We start from the raw sequence: 14,996 nt of genomic DNA, 5'->3' as shown, positions 1-14,996 counted from the left end.
ATGTGTACTGTTCTTGTTTGGTGATTATGAGAGATAATTACAGGAAATGTGTACTGTTCTTGTTTGTTGAGTATGAGAGATAATTACAGCAAATGTGTACTGTTCTTGTTTGTTGAGTATGAGAGATAATTACAGGAAATGTGTACTGTTCTTGTTTGGTGATTATGAGAGATAATTACAGGAAATGTGTACTGTTCTTGTTTGTTGAGTATGAGAGATAATTACAGGAAATGTGTACTGTTCTTGTTTGTTGAGTATGAGAGATAATTACAGGAAATGTGTACTGTTCTTGTTTGGTGAGTATGAGAGATAATTACAGGAAATGTGTACTGTTCTTGTTTGTTGAGTATGAGAGATAATTACAGGGAATGTGTACTGTTCTTGTTTGTTGAGTATGAGAGATAATTACAGGAAATGTGTACTGTTCTTGTTTGGTGATTTTGAGAGATAATTACAGGAAATGTGTACTGTTCTTGTTTGGTGATTATGAGAGATAATTACAGGAAATGTGTACTGTTCTTGTTTGTTGAGTATGAGAGATAATTACAGGAAATGTGTGCTGTTCTTGTTGGTTGATTATGAGAGAGGATTATAAAATCATGATGATTATTATGAATGACATCATCGGGCTTCAATGCAGAATGATTGCACGAACTTGGAAAAGAGCTTTCAAGCCCTATAGGATAAATTGTGTATTACAAGCAACTGAGTTCCAAATTTTAGCATGAATTAATAATAAATAAATAAATAAAAATAATTTTGGCAAATTATGAATTGATCATCGTTTTGTTCGTAGAACATTTCAGGAGTTTTACGAAATTTTGATTGCCAAGAGTGTTTGGGTACTATTGAAAATGAGACATTTTCCCAATGAAGTTTCACATCTGCCATCAATTTTGGCTGTCTCACGAATGAAGGATGAGTTGCCTTTAGTGGTTGCAAAGAGAATTTGTGGAGACCAGGCAAAATTGGGAAAATATGTCAGATATGACCCTAGTACAGAACAGTGATTGATCAATTAACATGAGCTATGGATCTGAGGTGACGACCGATGATCTTCAATCTCAGTCAATGGATGGATCTATCCTGACATCATTGGGGAAAGGGCATACACAGGGATTCATCTAGAGTGATTAATTTGATTTATTGATGAATGATTGAATTGATTTAATTGAATAAATTGATTGATTGATTGATGAGGATGCGGTCTCAAGAAAGAAGCTTTGATATCTTTGTGAGATATTAATCAATGTGAAGACAACCTTGGAAAATTGAGCAAGGTGGTGAGTCTATGTATGGATATATATGTGTGGTTACCATTGTGTGATTCCCCCTTCGACAGAACGACATACCTGCGGATTCACCCATTTCATACTGACCCGTTTGGCTCATCTGCAGTACCGATCTGTGAGATTGGGTTGGGCAAAAGCCACAGGTGAGAGAGATTCTCTGGAAATCACCATTTGAACAGGTGGACAGATCCTTCCTGGAAGTACGAGTGAAGCTTTAGAGGAACCTGGAACAAGCTACAACACATCCAACGCTACTTTGATAAAAGGTGGAACAAACTCCAGTAGATTTTATTTATAGTACATATAGTACAGGTGTGTACAGGTGCATTCCAAAGCGCAGATCCTAGTAATCTACCTGGTACATTGAGTGAATATTGAGTGTTATTCACATACAGGCAGAATGGGAAATGGAGCCTGCAAGAATACACAAGGACAACCAGAGATTCCACAAAAAGGTACTTGTACATATCATATGTACGACCGTTACGGTGCAGAAGCTATAAGGGAGGTCGAGAATTGGCATTTCTGGACAAAGGGACATGCTAAGGAGTTTCCAAGAGATGGTACATTTGACCGAAGTCGATTGGAAAGATTAGGACAAAAATTGAGAGCCAGGAAGAGACAGAATCTAACGGTAGACTGGCCTGCATTCCATCTTTGGGATGGTGAATCCAGACAACGGGAACAGCAAGAACGGATAACGGACCTAGAACGCAAAATAAAAAGGATACAGGATACAGTGGAGGAGATAAATGCACAACTGCCCTCGAAAATAGGAATAAAAGTGACAGTTGTCCCATCTGATTCCCATTTGTCTCCCCAAAAAGGATGGTACAGAGAATTTGTTCGTGTTTCAGGAGATAACCAGAGATTGCAGTGGCAACTCAGGGATGTAGAGATGCAGCCCAGCAATACAAGTGCACAGGTGGACAGACCAGGCAACGACAGAAACCGGTGTTTCAAGTGTGGAGAGATGGGACATTGGAGAAGAAGATGTCCGTATGCCAACAGGAAGACAAGTTCATAGGGCAAACCAAGATCAAGGGTACCAGTGCTTACTGGTACCTCAGACAATGATTAGGCCTTCATTGCTGCAAATCCCAAATGATGATTGGCCTCAACAGATTCGATTACTGGACAAACATGAATAACTGTTGATGATTCTTGTGTCTGAAAAGTTTTCGGAGCAAGAATGATTCATTTTTCTTTTGCTTGTTAACAAATTAATAATTAATTGATCAAATGCCAAAATTGGATCTTCTATTTTGGGCACAGCAATTTTAAATTTATAAAGTTGGAACAATTGCTTTGCAAATTTTTTGAATACAAGTGACAAGAGTCACATGATGATCAGGTGGGAATTTTGGACTATTGTTTCGCATGATTGATAAGTCAGTGGTCGACTGACATGTAAATGGGTGTGTAGTCAAATTTGGATAAATTATTGTGGGAACTGAAAGGGTAATTTCAATGTGACATCATAGGGGTTTTTCTAAGAATAGACTTTTAGTCCATTTGTGTATTAGCATTTCTAAAATTGAAGGACAAATTTTATGAAATTGAAATAAAATTGACACCCATCCTGATCTGTAAATAATGGTTCCAACGCAAACAAATATGCATAATGCATGTGTGTGTGTGTGTTTTTGTGTATCAATGTTTGTGTTTGTTGTTGTTGTTTTGTGTATCAATCTTACAAGATTGTTGACACCGACAGTGTGCCTTGTCTGAAAATAGATAGTTCCATGTGGATGGGATCGCATATCGAGAGAATTCGTAAAATAAAATAGAAATATAATTTGATTACGAACATTATCTCTTTTGTCAAGGGAGATGGAATATAAAGATTTGATTTGCTGAGTTATGAGCAGCCATTCATTGATAGTAAAATTGGGAGTAATCTTGGGATTCCATTATGATAGAATTTATATGAGAATCAAAGCTATTTATGGATATGAGCTTCATAAAAATGTGGGAGTACAAAATTAGCCAAATTTGGGAGAGGTCTTACACTGACTTCCCAGAGTACTCTGCTCACGGATTTTATATATATATAAACTTGAATTTGATCAGAATATAAATTGTGCTGTATGTATGGATGTGTATTAGGCATAGATGATATGGGAAAATAGTAAAGAAAATTTTGCTGGCTTGAACTATTGTGAGTTTTAAGTTTTGGAGTTCAAACAAAGTCACTTGTTAACAGATGAGAATGGATAGTAAATAAATTATTCGATGCTGGGTAAATTAAGTACGATATTACTAAGACTTATGAGAGCTATTGTTCTTCCTTACAGCAGTGGAAAATTATTGAAAAAAAAAATTAGATCCAACATAATGAATCTATAAATGAATGTGGTAGGGATAATATCCTCAATTTGTACTAATTATTTGATTGTGGGTAAAGGAATTAATTTATCATAGTGGATTGTTAACAGCAGCCTGAAAATGTCCTGAGAGTGCATCCATGTAATCAGAAATCCCAGATTTGTTTTTACAAACAACATTTTGGTAGAGGTCTTGTGTGGACGAGCACTTGCTTGGTAGATAAAAAATGGTACTGCATGCTGGCAGCCACTTTTGCGGCCATTTAGACCGAACAAATTGGGAGAAACTGTAATTGAATATGTAATTTACAGATGAGTATTTGGGAAGAAAAAGGGAATTTATTGAGATGAGAGACATTTTTCGAAGTTTTATTAAAGTGCTATAATATGACACTCGGCAAGGCAAACTATTGGATGGGAAAATTAGATCTGGTTATATAATAAATGTATTGACCCCTTGAAGTTAATTCTTCGAATCATTGTTTCACTGGCATTTTGAGTTCACATTGGAAATAGTTTGGTAGAAACCTTTGGTTAAAACCTTTGGTTGCGGTATTTTGGAACGAATTGATAAACCATAGGAGATTGATAAGAATAGAAACAAATATGGACCCACAATAGAAAGTTGGATTCATGCCACTCATTGCAAGCGAGCACATGGGGCTAAGGTGGATGGTCCCACAGAAAATGAGGCTGCACCTAGCAGCCCAGCAGAACATTCAGTGGCGGATAAATGATAGTCGTGATTTACATTCATTTGAATTACATTTTAACACCCCTTGCATTGATAAACATTACATTTTTAAACATTTAATATTCCGACTTGAATTAAGGAAGATAGTGACATTTATTTGCCTACATGACATACAATTACCTACTGATATTAGTACAGCATGAGTGATAATGTATCACAACTACACTCATGATCAGGGGATTGAGTTCGACCCCGGGAGATAGGGGGATCAGAGTAAGACAAATAATCTGATTTATGTTACATATTAAGGGATTTTCTTTATTTACCTGTTAGGAAGCTTGTTAGTTTGGTATATAATGTTGAATGTCATTGACATATAATTATGTTATAGGTATGAACATATACAAGGGGTAGCTCACATGTTTTACAGATGGCTACAGGTGGGACAAAGGGAAAGACCTTATCAAGACAAGCCGACAAATCAGGGGAAAACAGAGACTTCTACTTCGGATACTCCTTGAAAATGGTGATATTAATCCTAGGAATGAGTTCTCTAGTAGTGGGGACTCTGTGTTGCATGCATTATTTCGGGGTAATGAGAGAACAAAACAAAACATTGGTGGCCGACATACAGATATATGATTATGCGGGATGACATAAGCAAAAGGGAAGTTTGATGGAAGATAGGGACACACCTTTAGAACCCGATGGATTACACGGGATAAATACTTTTTTACATTTAGCCCACACAAGGGCTGATATAGCAAATGAAAGTAATTGTTGGATATGCACACAAATGCCGCATTCTAGTGAGAACGGAGTACCATTGGAGGCAGTTCCTTTTGGTTGGGATGAATTATGTAGTCACTTCCCAAAGAGGTTGGTAGCAACAATACGACCTGATTTACCAATGTCGATGATGCTAGGGGATGCTAGTTGGGAAAAAGGGGGATATCAATGTGAGGAATTTGCAGACAGTTATAGGCCTAAATATGACAATGAAGTTATGCCCCCTTACGTAACTATTCAACAACAAATGAAAGGGCTCCTATGTTTCATCCGACATCGAACCACAGAGAATAATAAGTTGATGGGAAACTCCACCTGCCACCATTATAGTTACGAGTTGGGCTATATGAGATTGCTTGTCCCAGTAAAGGACACTAGCTTAAAGATGATATCTTTGTATTGGGAAGGAACTTGGATGTCAGATACTACATGGACCTATAATAATACATATTTTATATGTGGACACAAGGCATATCCGTATCTTCCGTCGGGATGGTTCGGAACATGTTTTCTGGGGTTTGTGCTTCCACACATGCGCTTGTTAACAAAGTCACCAACGCATATCCTGCATTCAAGGCAGAAAAGAACCATTAGCATGGGGGAATGGATTGGAATGGTAATATTTCCATTTTATGGAACCTGGAAGGCAGGGCGAGAACTTAGGCACATGGCATTGGCTATGGAGAAGTTGGCAAATAAAACAGCTAGTGGATTGGAAAAACTTACGAGAGAGCTGGCAGCAACAAGAACGATGGCATTACAAAATCGTATGGCATTAGATATGCTGTTAGCAGAAAAAGGAGGTACATGTGCAGTCATTGGTACAGATTGTTGTACGTACATACCTGATAATTCAGAAGAAATTTATAACATAACCGATACAATCAGACAAGAGGGAGCAAGATACCACGATTATATAAAAGGGGGTGCCTTTGCATGGTTGGGAAACACATTTGGAGGAGTAACAGCTAAGATACTCCAATACTTGTTTGTTGGTTTAGTAGTTATATTGGCAATTGTTTTAGTGGTGGCTTGCTTGAAAGCCTTAGTGACTGTGTGTTTGAATAAGGTAACCAACAACACTATGATAATGCATAAAGTGACAAATGAGGAAAGAAATGTGGAACCACAAGAGGAAGACTTTTGTGGCGACATAAATACCGAGATTAAAAGAATGAATCAAGTGATGTTGCAAATGAATACAGTCGAGTTAAGATAATGTCATAAGGACAAGGTTATGAATTGTGTCAATTACAAGATCAGTGAACTTATATCACCACGAGTGTTAGTTAAATGACTGTTAGTCAAAAAAAAAAAAAAAAAAAAAAAAAGTGGGGAGAAATTCTGATAATAGTACATTATGCTTAATTTGTTGGTTTGCGAAATTTGTTGGGAATTAGATATTCCTGTTTGTGATTGTAATCATATACACTCGTTATAAATGCATTTATTTTCTTTGAGTAGTGCTAAAATACCTGCACGAGTTAATTTTTGAACTATATTAACCTGAAAGCAATTGTGGATGCTATTCTTAGTTTAATAGTCAAATACATACCTGATTGAATATTATTTGTGTGACGCATATAAATGAATATAACTTTTTGAATGTGTTAAGGGAAAAACAACAAATTGTTGAATGTGAAACTGTCGGAAGATATACATGATTATGCTGATTTCATGGTAAGATCTACCCTATCTGATTCAGTGTGTGTGGAAAGCAGATTCAGATGTGACTGAGCACAAGGATAAGACAAGATCACATTTTGAAGGGAGTGCTAACGGAATTGGGAAGAAGTTCGAGAAAGAAAATTTGTGGCTAAAATGAAGTTTAATCGTGGCATACACCCTCGTTCTCAAAGAATGATGAAGACATTCTCCTGTGTAACTTGGAGATGGATGCTTACCTTCACCAAGGAAATTTATGTGACCATTTGCCTGGATCACACTGCAACATATGAAAGAAAGGCGATCACTTACTCTTGTTCGAAGGCTTGGAACATTCATCACATCAGAAGTTGTAGGACAACAACATTTTACCTGCAACCCCTACGAAATGCGGGGACATATGTTATTACTTCACCAACTTCCGGGGAGCCAGCATGGAGGTGCAAACAAACGGCTGTGCCTTTTCACAACAGCTGTGCACGATTCTGCTGGTTGCTCCTGGTATGGACCATGGATGACCTGAACAACATGGTCCCAACATCATTGTGGATGCATTTGGCATCACTGTTCCACATCTTGCTGGCCAATCAACATCACACCAATACTTGCTGCCCACTCATAATGAGGGAGGAGGCAAGTCGACTACAACTGGGCGAAGGCCTTGTTCAGGAATCATTATGGTTCACAGCAAGAGTGGCAAGAATGCTACATGGAGAGCAGGGTCAGTCTATGACTCCGCACTGTTACCACAACAGTGAAATCCTACACGAAGTAGTGCAGGTGTTATGAAGACAGAAGAAAATGTTTCATACCTGAATTCAAACACAAGTGATCACTCATCAGCCCTTCCTTTCAAACAAAGAATCAACATTTGTTTGGAGGCAAACGTTTTTTGCCAGATGTTTCAGATGCTTTATAAAACTTGAAAATGGTGAAGTGAAATTGTTGTATCTTGGTGATGGTGAAGTGTTGTTTTGCAAGGATATTTGTGATGCAAGTGAAATAGATTGAATTAACAATATGGAAGGAGTCAATGACCAACGAAATGTTTTGTGATTCTTGCAGGGTGACGGTGTATGCCTAAGGGAATTGGATTACCAAAGTGATTGATTGTTTACTTTACTTGTAGTGATTGATTGTTTACTTATATTGATGTTTAGATTAATGGTTAATATAAACAAAAACAAAAAGATGAGGGAATTGTGGAAGTGTAACTCATTGGTTGGGACTAGTAACGGAGCAGATAGTCCAGGTGGTTCGTAAGAATGTCAGGAATGTATCTCAGAATATGGAACCTGGGAGTTCTTTTGTCCACCTTATCACGACCCCAGGCTAACACACATTCCCAAGCCCGTACTATTGTTTTGGACATCGGGATGCAAAGAGGGTGAAGGAACTCCCCAGCAGGGGGGCAAGCGTGGATGACCTCGGAGCTTTTAGCGGAGAGAGGATTAGCACGGCGGTGCCCATATAAACGAGAACATACTTTGAGTCAACACACTTGTCATCAGAATCTCTGCCCAACGGAACGAACGAGTACGGAACGAGGACAGCGCAGAAGGCCGAAGAAGAAGAACCAACGACTTGAATTACCAAATTCGTTATTGTATTGTAGTTCTATATTATATTGAAACAAGTGAATTATTAGTTAATAAAGCATTGCTTTTGTAAAAGCTGTTTGGTCATATCGGAGCCTCCTGAGTCATTTAACATTCCCGAACAACCCCTTGAAGTTAATTCTTTGAATCATTGTTTCACTGGCATTTTGAGTTCACATTGGAAATAGTTTGGTAGAGCTTTGGTTAAAACCTTTGATTGCGATATTTTGGAACGAATTGATAAACCATAGGAGATTGATAAGAATAGAAACAAATATGGACCCAAAATAGAAAGTTGGATTCATGCCTCTCATTGCAAGCGAGCACATGGGGCTAAGGTGGATGGTCCCACAGAAAATGAGGCTGCACCTCGCAGCCCAGCAGAACATTCAGTGGCAGATAAATGATAGTCGTGATTTACATTCATTTGATTTACATTTTAACACCCCTTGCATTGATAAACATTGCATTTTCAACATGTAGTATTCCTACTTGGGATAGTGACATTTATTTGCCTACATGACATACAATTACCTACTGATATTAGTACAGCATGAGTGATAAACTGATAATGTATCACAACTACACTCATGATTAGGGGATTTAGTTCGACCCCGGGAGATAGGGGGATCAGGGTAAGACAAATAATCTGATTTATGTTACATATTAAGGGATTTTTCTTTATTTACCTTTTCGGAAGCTTGTTAGTTTGGTATATAATGTTGAATGTCATTGACATATAATTATGTTATAGGTATGAGCATATACAAGGGGTAGCTCACATGTTTTACAGATGGCTACAGGTGGGACAAAGGGAAAGACCTTATCAAGACAAGCCGACAAATCAGGGGAAAACAGAGACTTCTACTTCGGATACTCCTTGAAAATGGTGATATTAATCCAAGGAATGAGTTCTCTAGTAGTGGGGACTCTGTGTTGCATGCATTATTTTGGGGTAATGAGAGAACAAAACGCACCATTGGTGGCCGACATACAGATATATGATTATGCGGGATGACATAAGCAAAAGAGAAGTTTGATGGAAGATAGGGACACACCTTTAGAACCCGATGGATTACACGGGATTAATACGTTTTTACATTTAGGCCACACAAGGGCTGATATAGCAAATGAAAGTAATTGTTGGATATGCACACAAATGCCGCATTCAAGTGAGAATGGAGTACCATTGGAGGCAGTTCCTTTTGGTTGGGATGAATTATGTAGTCGCTTCCCAAAGAGGTTGGTAGCAACAATACGACCTGATTTACCAATGGCGATGATGCTAGGGGATGTTAGTTGGGAAAAAGGGGGATATCAATGTGAAGAATTTGCAGACAGTTATAGGCCTAAATATGACAATGAAGTTATGCCCCCTTACTTAACTATTCAACAACAAATGAAAGGGCTCCTATGTTTCATCCGACATCGAACCAGAGAGAATAATAAGTTTATGGGAAACTCCACCTGCCACCATTATAGTTACGAGTTGGGCTATATGAGATTGCTTGTCCCAGTAAGAGACATTAGCTTAAAGATGATATCTTTGTCTTGGGAAGGAACTTGGACAACAGATACTACATGGACCTATAATAATACATATTTTATATGTGGACACAAGGTGTATGTGTATTTCCCACTGACATGGTCAGGATCATGTTTTCTTGGGTTTGTGCTTCCACACATGCGCTTGTTAACAAAGTCACCAACGCATATCCTGCATTCTAGGCAGAAAAGAACTATTAGCATGGGGGAATGGGTTGGAATGGTAATATTTCCATTTTATGGAACCTGGAAGGCAGGACATGAACTACGGCAAATGGCATTGGCTATAGAAACATTGGCAAATAAAACAGCTAGTGGATTGACACAACTTACAAGTGAGCTGGCAGCGACAAGAACCATGGCATTACAAAATCGTATGGCATTAGATATGCTGTTAGCAGAAAAAGGAGGTACATGTGCAGTCATTGGTACAGATTGTTGTACGTACATACCTGATAATTCAGAAGAAATTTATAACATAGCCGATACAATCAGACAAGAGGGAGCAAGATACCACGATTATATAAAAGGGGGTGCCTTTGCATGGTTGGGAAACACATTTGGAGGAGTAGCAGCTAAGATACTCAAATACTTGTTAGTTGGTTTCGTAGTTATATTGACAATTGTTTTAGTGGTGGCTTGCTTGAAAGCCTTAGTGACGGTGTGTTTGAATAAGGTAACCAACAACACTATGAAAATGCATGAAGTGACAAATGAGGAAAGAAATGTGGAACCACAAGAGGAAGACTTTTATGGCGACATAAATACCGAGATTAAAAGAATGAATTGTATTGGGAGGTTTGATGTTGCAAATGGTATTTGATGTTGCAAATGAATACAGTAGAGTTAAGATAAGGGCATAACAAAAATGTTGTGAATTGTGTCAACCGGTGAACTTCTATCACCACAAGTTACACACTGTTTGGGAAAAAAAAAGAAGAAAAAAAAAAGAAGAAGTGGGGAGAAATTATGATAATAATACTGTTGCGAATATGGAATTTGACCTCCATATCCGCTTGTAAATATTCCCCTATCTTCTCCGATACTCCCCAACTCTCCCCTTACCCCATTCCCTAGTCCCATTGTCTGTAAACAACACCCATTAGAGCCGATCTTCCCCTTCATTCCCCCATTAAATGTCGTGCCCAGGTCCCCCGCACCACACGTAGACAATTATAGGACATCTTGCTAGTTATTCTTAATCTATGTCAGTTAAGGACTTGTTTCCATTAATTATGACTCTTCGTTGCACCAGAATGTGATGATATGGCACCAGTAGGAGTTTAGGACCTTCCCATACCTCCCCGCATCTCTTCCCATCATCTCAAGCTCCAACAACAACCACAACAACAGCGGCTTTGCGTCCTCACTCCGGCTCGGTTGGCCGCCATTGAACATGTGCTCGACGGGGTTACCCAGAAGGGGGCTCCCTGTCGGCCCTCGTCAAGGGCGGAGCCGGTAACCCCCGCACCCAATGAGAAGCCATGGGCCGATGCCATATGGGGCGGAGCTAACGAGCGAGGGCGTGTCACTCCCCGCCGGATATACGCGGCCCCGCGCCGGACGTGACGTCAGATGCGCCCCGAGCTTGGAAGGACAAGACGCCACCCTCCCGAGCGCTGAGCGACCTCCCCGGCATCTCCACCAAAGTCGCGACCCACGAGCGCTGAGCGACCTCCCCGGCATCTCCACCAAAGTCGCGACCCACGAGCGCTGAGCGACCTCCCCGCATCTGCTGGACACCAACGTACGCGATTCTGTCCCTGAGCCAGGTGCACCTGAGCCATCGACTGCCGCTTTCCTGGCCATCAAACCCCGTGTGAGTGAGCCTTGTCCCGTTTATCTGTGGTCTGTCTAGGGTTAATATAAGAGTGTGTTTAAGTGCCCACCTTCCTATGTTTCCCTCTTGTCCCTGTAATCTAAACCTTCCGCAATTGTAATAACAACCTTTGAGAACCGTATCCCTGGTGTCGTATTGTGTGATTGTAATCCAGCCGGGTGTCTTCTTTTTCTTTCCTATTGAGCCAGCGTAGCGCGATTAGTCAACATTCGGGCACAATCGGGTAACTTGTACGGATACGGCGGCCATCCCGCTCGGCCCACCATACCATCAAAGTCGTATCTGTAACAATTGGTGTCGAGGAGTGAGATTGGACCCGGAGCGCGTTTACGCGCTCGAAATTATAACAGCGAAATTTGATTGTGTTTTACAAAAAAAATAAATAATAAAAACCCGAATTTTGAAAGTCGCGCTATGGCGGATCAAGACAGCTGGGGTCCGGTAGGGGAGAGTGAGGTAGGGTCGATCCAGGACCAAAATGAGGGACATGAGGAGAGCGAAGCAGTGAGGGCGGCAGGTTCGCAAAATAGCGCCGTCACGCACGAAGTAGCGGGCGCGCAAAATGGCGCGCTCGCTCACGTGGTTGAAGGGTCCCAAAATAGCGGCGCCGCGGAGGGCGAGCCTGCGGTGGCGGCTGGGGACGCTGGGCAAACCGGGTTTGACCTCAGATTATTCTTGACCCAACTGAATGCAAAAATGGATAGGATGGAGGGCCAAATGAGGGTTGATAGTGGGCGAATAGAGGGCCAAATGGGGGTAATGGGGAACCGGATGGATGCTCAGGGTGAGCGATTGGAGGGCCAAATGGGGGTAATGGGAAACCAAATGGGGGTAATGAGGGACGAAGCGAGGGGTACCGGTGAGAAGTTAGACAATAATTTTGAGGAGTTAGACAAGAAAATTGGGAAGTTAGACAATAATTTTGAGGGGTTAGACAACGGGATAAAAGAAGTGAAAAATGGGTTAACGGGGGTAGAAAACAGAATGGCCGCTCAAGAGAATCAAATGGAAGGGATGCAAAAAGGGTTAGAGGGGTTAGAAAACAGTATGGAAGGCAAATTGAGGGACATGAGGGACCAAGCGGAAAGGGAAGTTAAACAAATGGAGCAGCAGATAGAGGGGGTCAGAATGGGGGTAGAAACCAAACTGGATGCTCACAGGGAGGAAATGGAGCAGATGAGGGTGGCATCTGGGCAGGAGATGCAAGTGATGGGAGAGGAGATCAGAAGAGGAGTGAGTGAGGAGGTCGGAGGAGTGCGCGAGGAGGTGAGGCACTGTAAGGAGCGCATGGAGAAAGAGGTGAGAAAGGGGACTGTAAAATTGCAAGGTGGTATAGAGGAGTTGACGCTGGGAGTAGAACAACTGACAGTGGGACAAAAGGAGCTGGGGGACCAGGTAAAGAAGAACACAGCGGTAATAGAGGGTTTAAAATCGACACAGAAGGAGATGAAAAAGGACGTAGGGGTAATTAAAAAAGAGTGCCAGACGGTACATGAGGACCTGACGAGGAAAATGGACAAGGTGGTAGAGGTAATGGAGGTTAAAGAGCGGGAGGTGCGGGAGCACATAGAAAAAAATAAAGTGGAGTTAGAGGAAGAACTTAAAGGGGCGCACGAAGAGATGAAGGAGATGAAGCAAAAATTAGAGGAAGTGGAAGAAGGGGTGAGCGAAATTAAGAAGCGACGGAGAGAGGATAAGAAAGAGATAAAGGAGGAAGTAAAAGAATTGGTCCAAAGTCTGTGTTCGGATCGTGATGATGTGCTCATTAACCGGATGAGGGATTCGCAGGTGATGGAGGAGAAGCGAAGAGAAAGAGGACCCGGTGTAAGTGGTGACCAATATGGTCGTGCGTATGATGCGCCAGGTGATTTAATAAGCTTGGGGGTCGAGATAGACCCGGATGTTCGTGAGAGGCCAAGAGTGAGGTGTATGGCTGGTCCGGAGGGTATGGAACGAGAGGTGCGAGGTGTGGGTGAGCAAGGTTGTGGTGGTATGGAATGGGTAGCGGGTTGCGGAGGTGTGACCCATGCATCGACACCAACAGGGGTAGTTGTTGGAGGGACCGGGGAGGCACGAGAGCCCCTTGGGGGTAGTGTACTGTGGGGGCCCGGCCGGTTCGGCCCCGCGCTGACCCCGCAAGGGGCGACGCACGGGGTCCGGCCGGCGGGCAACGACTCGCATACGAGGTGGTCCCACAAGGTCCCACTCGCGCCGTATGACGGCAAGAGTGATCTACGCGCGTACCTGGCGCAGTTCGACTGTGTGTGTAAGGGTAACGGTTGGGGTGAGGACGAAGGTGGAGTACACCTGGTGGCCGCATTGCGCGGCGCGGCGGCGGAGGTGCTGACGGCATTACCAGCGGGTGCTCTCACCCTGCCAGCCCTCCGCGACGCCCTAATTAATCGATTTGGAATAGAACAGCAGAGCGAGCTTGTTAAAGCTCAGCTCGCGCTGCGAAAGCGCAAGCCCCAGGAAGCCATCGGGGAACTTGCCCACGACATTCGCCGCGCAGTGGGGATCGCACATGCTAGCATGGCAGCGGATTCCCGGGAAAGCCTGGCGCTGGACCATTTTATCCAGGCCCTCCCGGATATTGAGCTCCGGCAACAGCTCGCCATGTGGCGCCCGCAGACTCTGAGCCAGGCGGCTGACGCTGCGGCCCGTTGGGAAGCAGCGAGGCCCCTGGCCCGGGGGGGCGAGCGTCTCGCAATGGCGGTCCGCCAGATGGGACCCCCGATGGAGGGCGGACCCCTTAGGGGGCCCGCCCCCGACGTGGGTCCTGACCTGGCGGGCATGGTCCGGAGGCTGGTGGACCAGCGCCTGGCAGGACCTGGACCATGGCAGGCGGCCCCGGAGGTGGCCCGCGGTGGACCACGAGCGGGTAATCCAATTCGGACCTACAGGGGGGGGAATTTGGAATTCCGGAGGCAAGCACCTTATCAGGTGAGGTGCTATACCTGCAACCGCCTGGGTCACCTGGCGCGGCACTGTCGAAACGCGCGCCGGGATGATCCCCGGCAGTTGAGGTCCTCAACTCCGCCCAGGGGGGAGCGGGTTAGCCGACCCCAGACACCCCCCCGCCAGACCCCGGGAAACTAGAAGGTGTCGGGCACGTAGGGCGGTGTTCGGCAGCAGAGGATGGAGGAGAGCCCTCATTGACGCGACAGGTCATTTATTGTGGCCAAATTGGAACCGGTAGCCTGACAATTAGATGCAAAATTGCCGGCGTGGGGGTAGACGCCGTCG

Source organism: Myxine glutinosa, chromosome 7 (assembly GCF_964187855.1).
Source record: "Myxine glutinosa chromosome 7, kmMyxGlut1.1, whole genome shotgun sequence".
NCBI lineage: Eukaryota > Metazoa > Chordata > Myxini > Myxiniformes > Myxinidae > Myxine > Myxine glutinosa.
Note: the sequence above shows the minus strand (reverse complement) of the source record.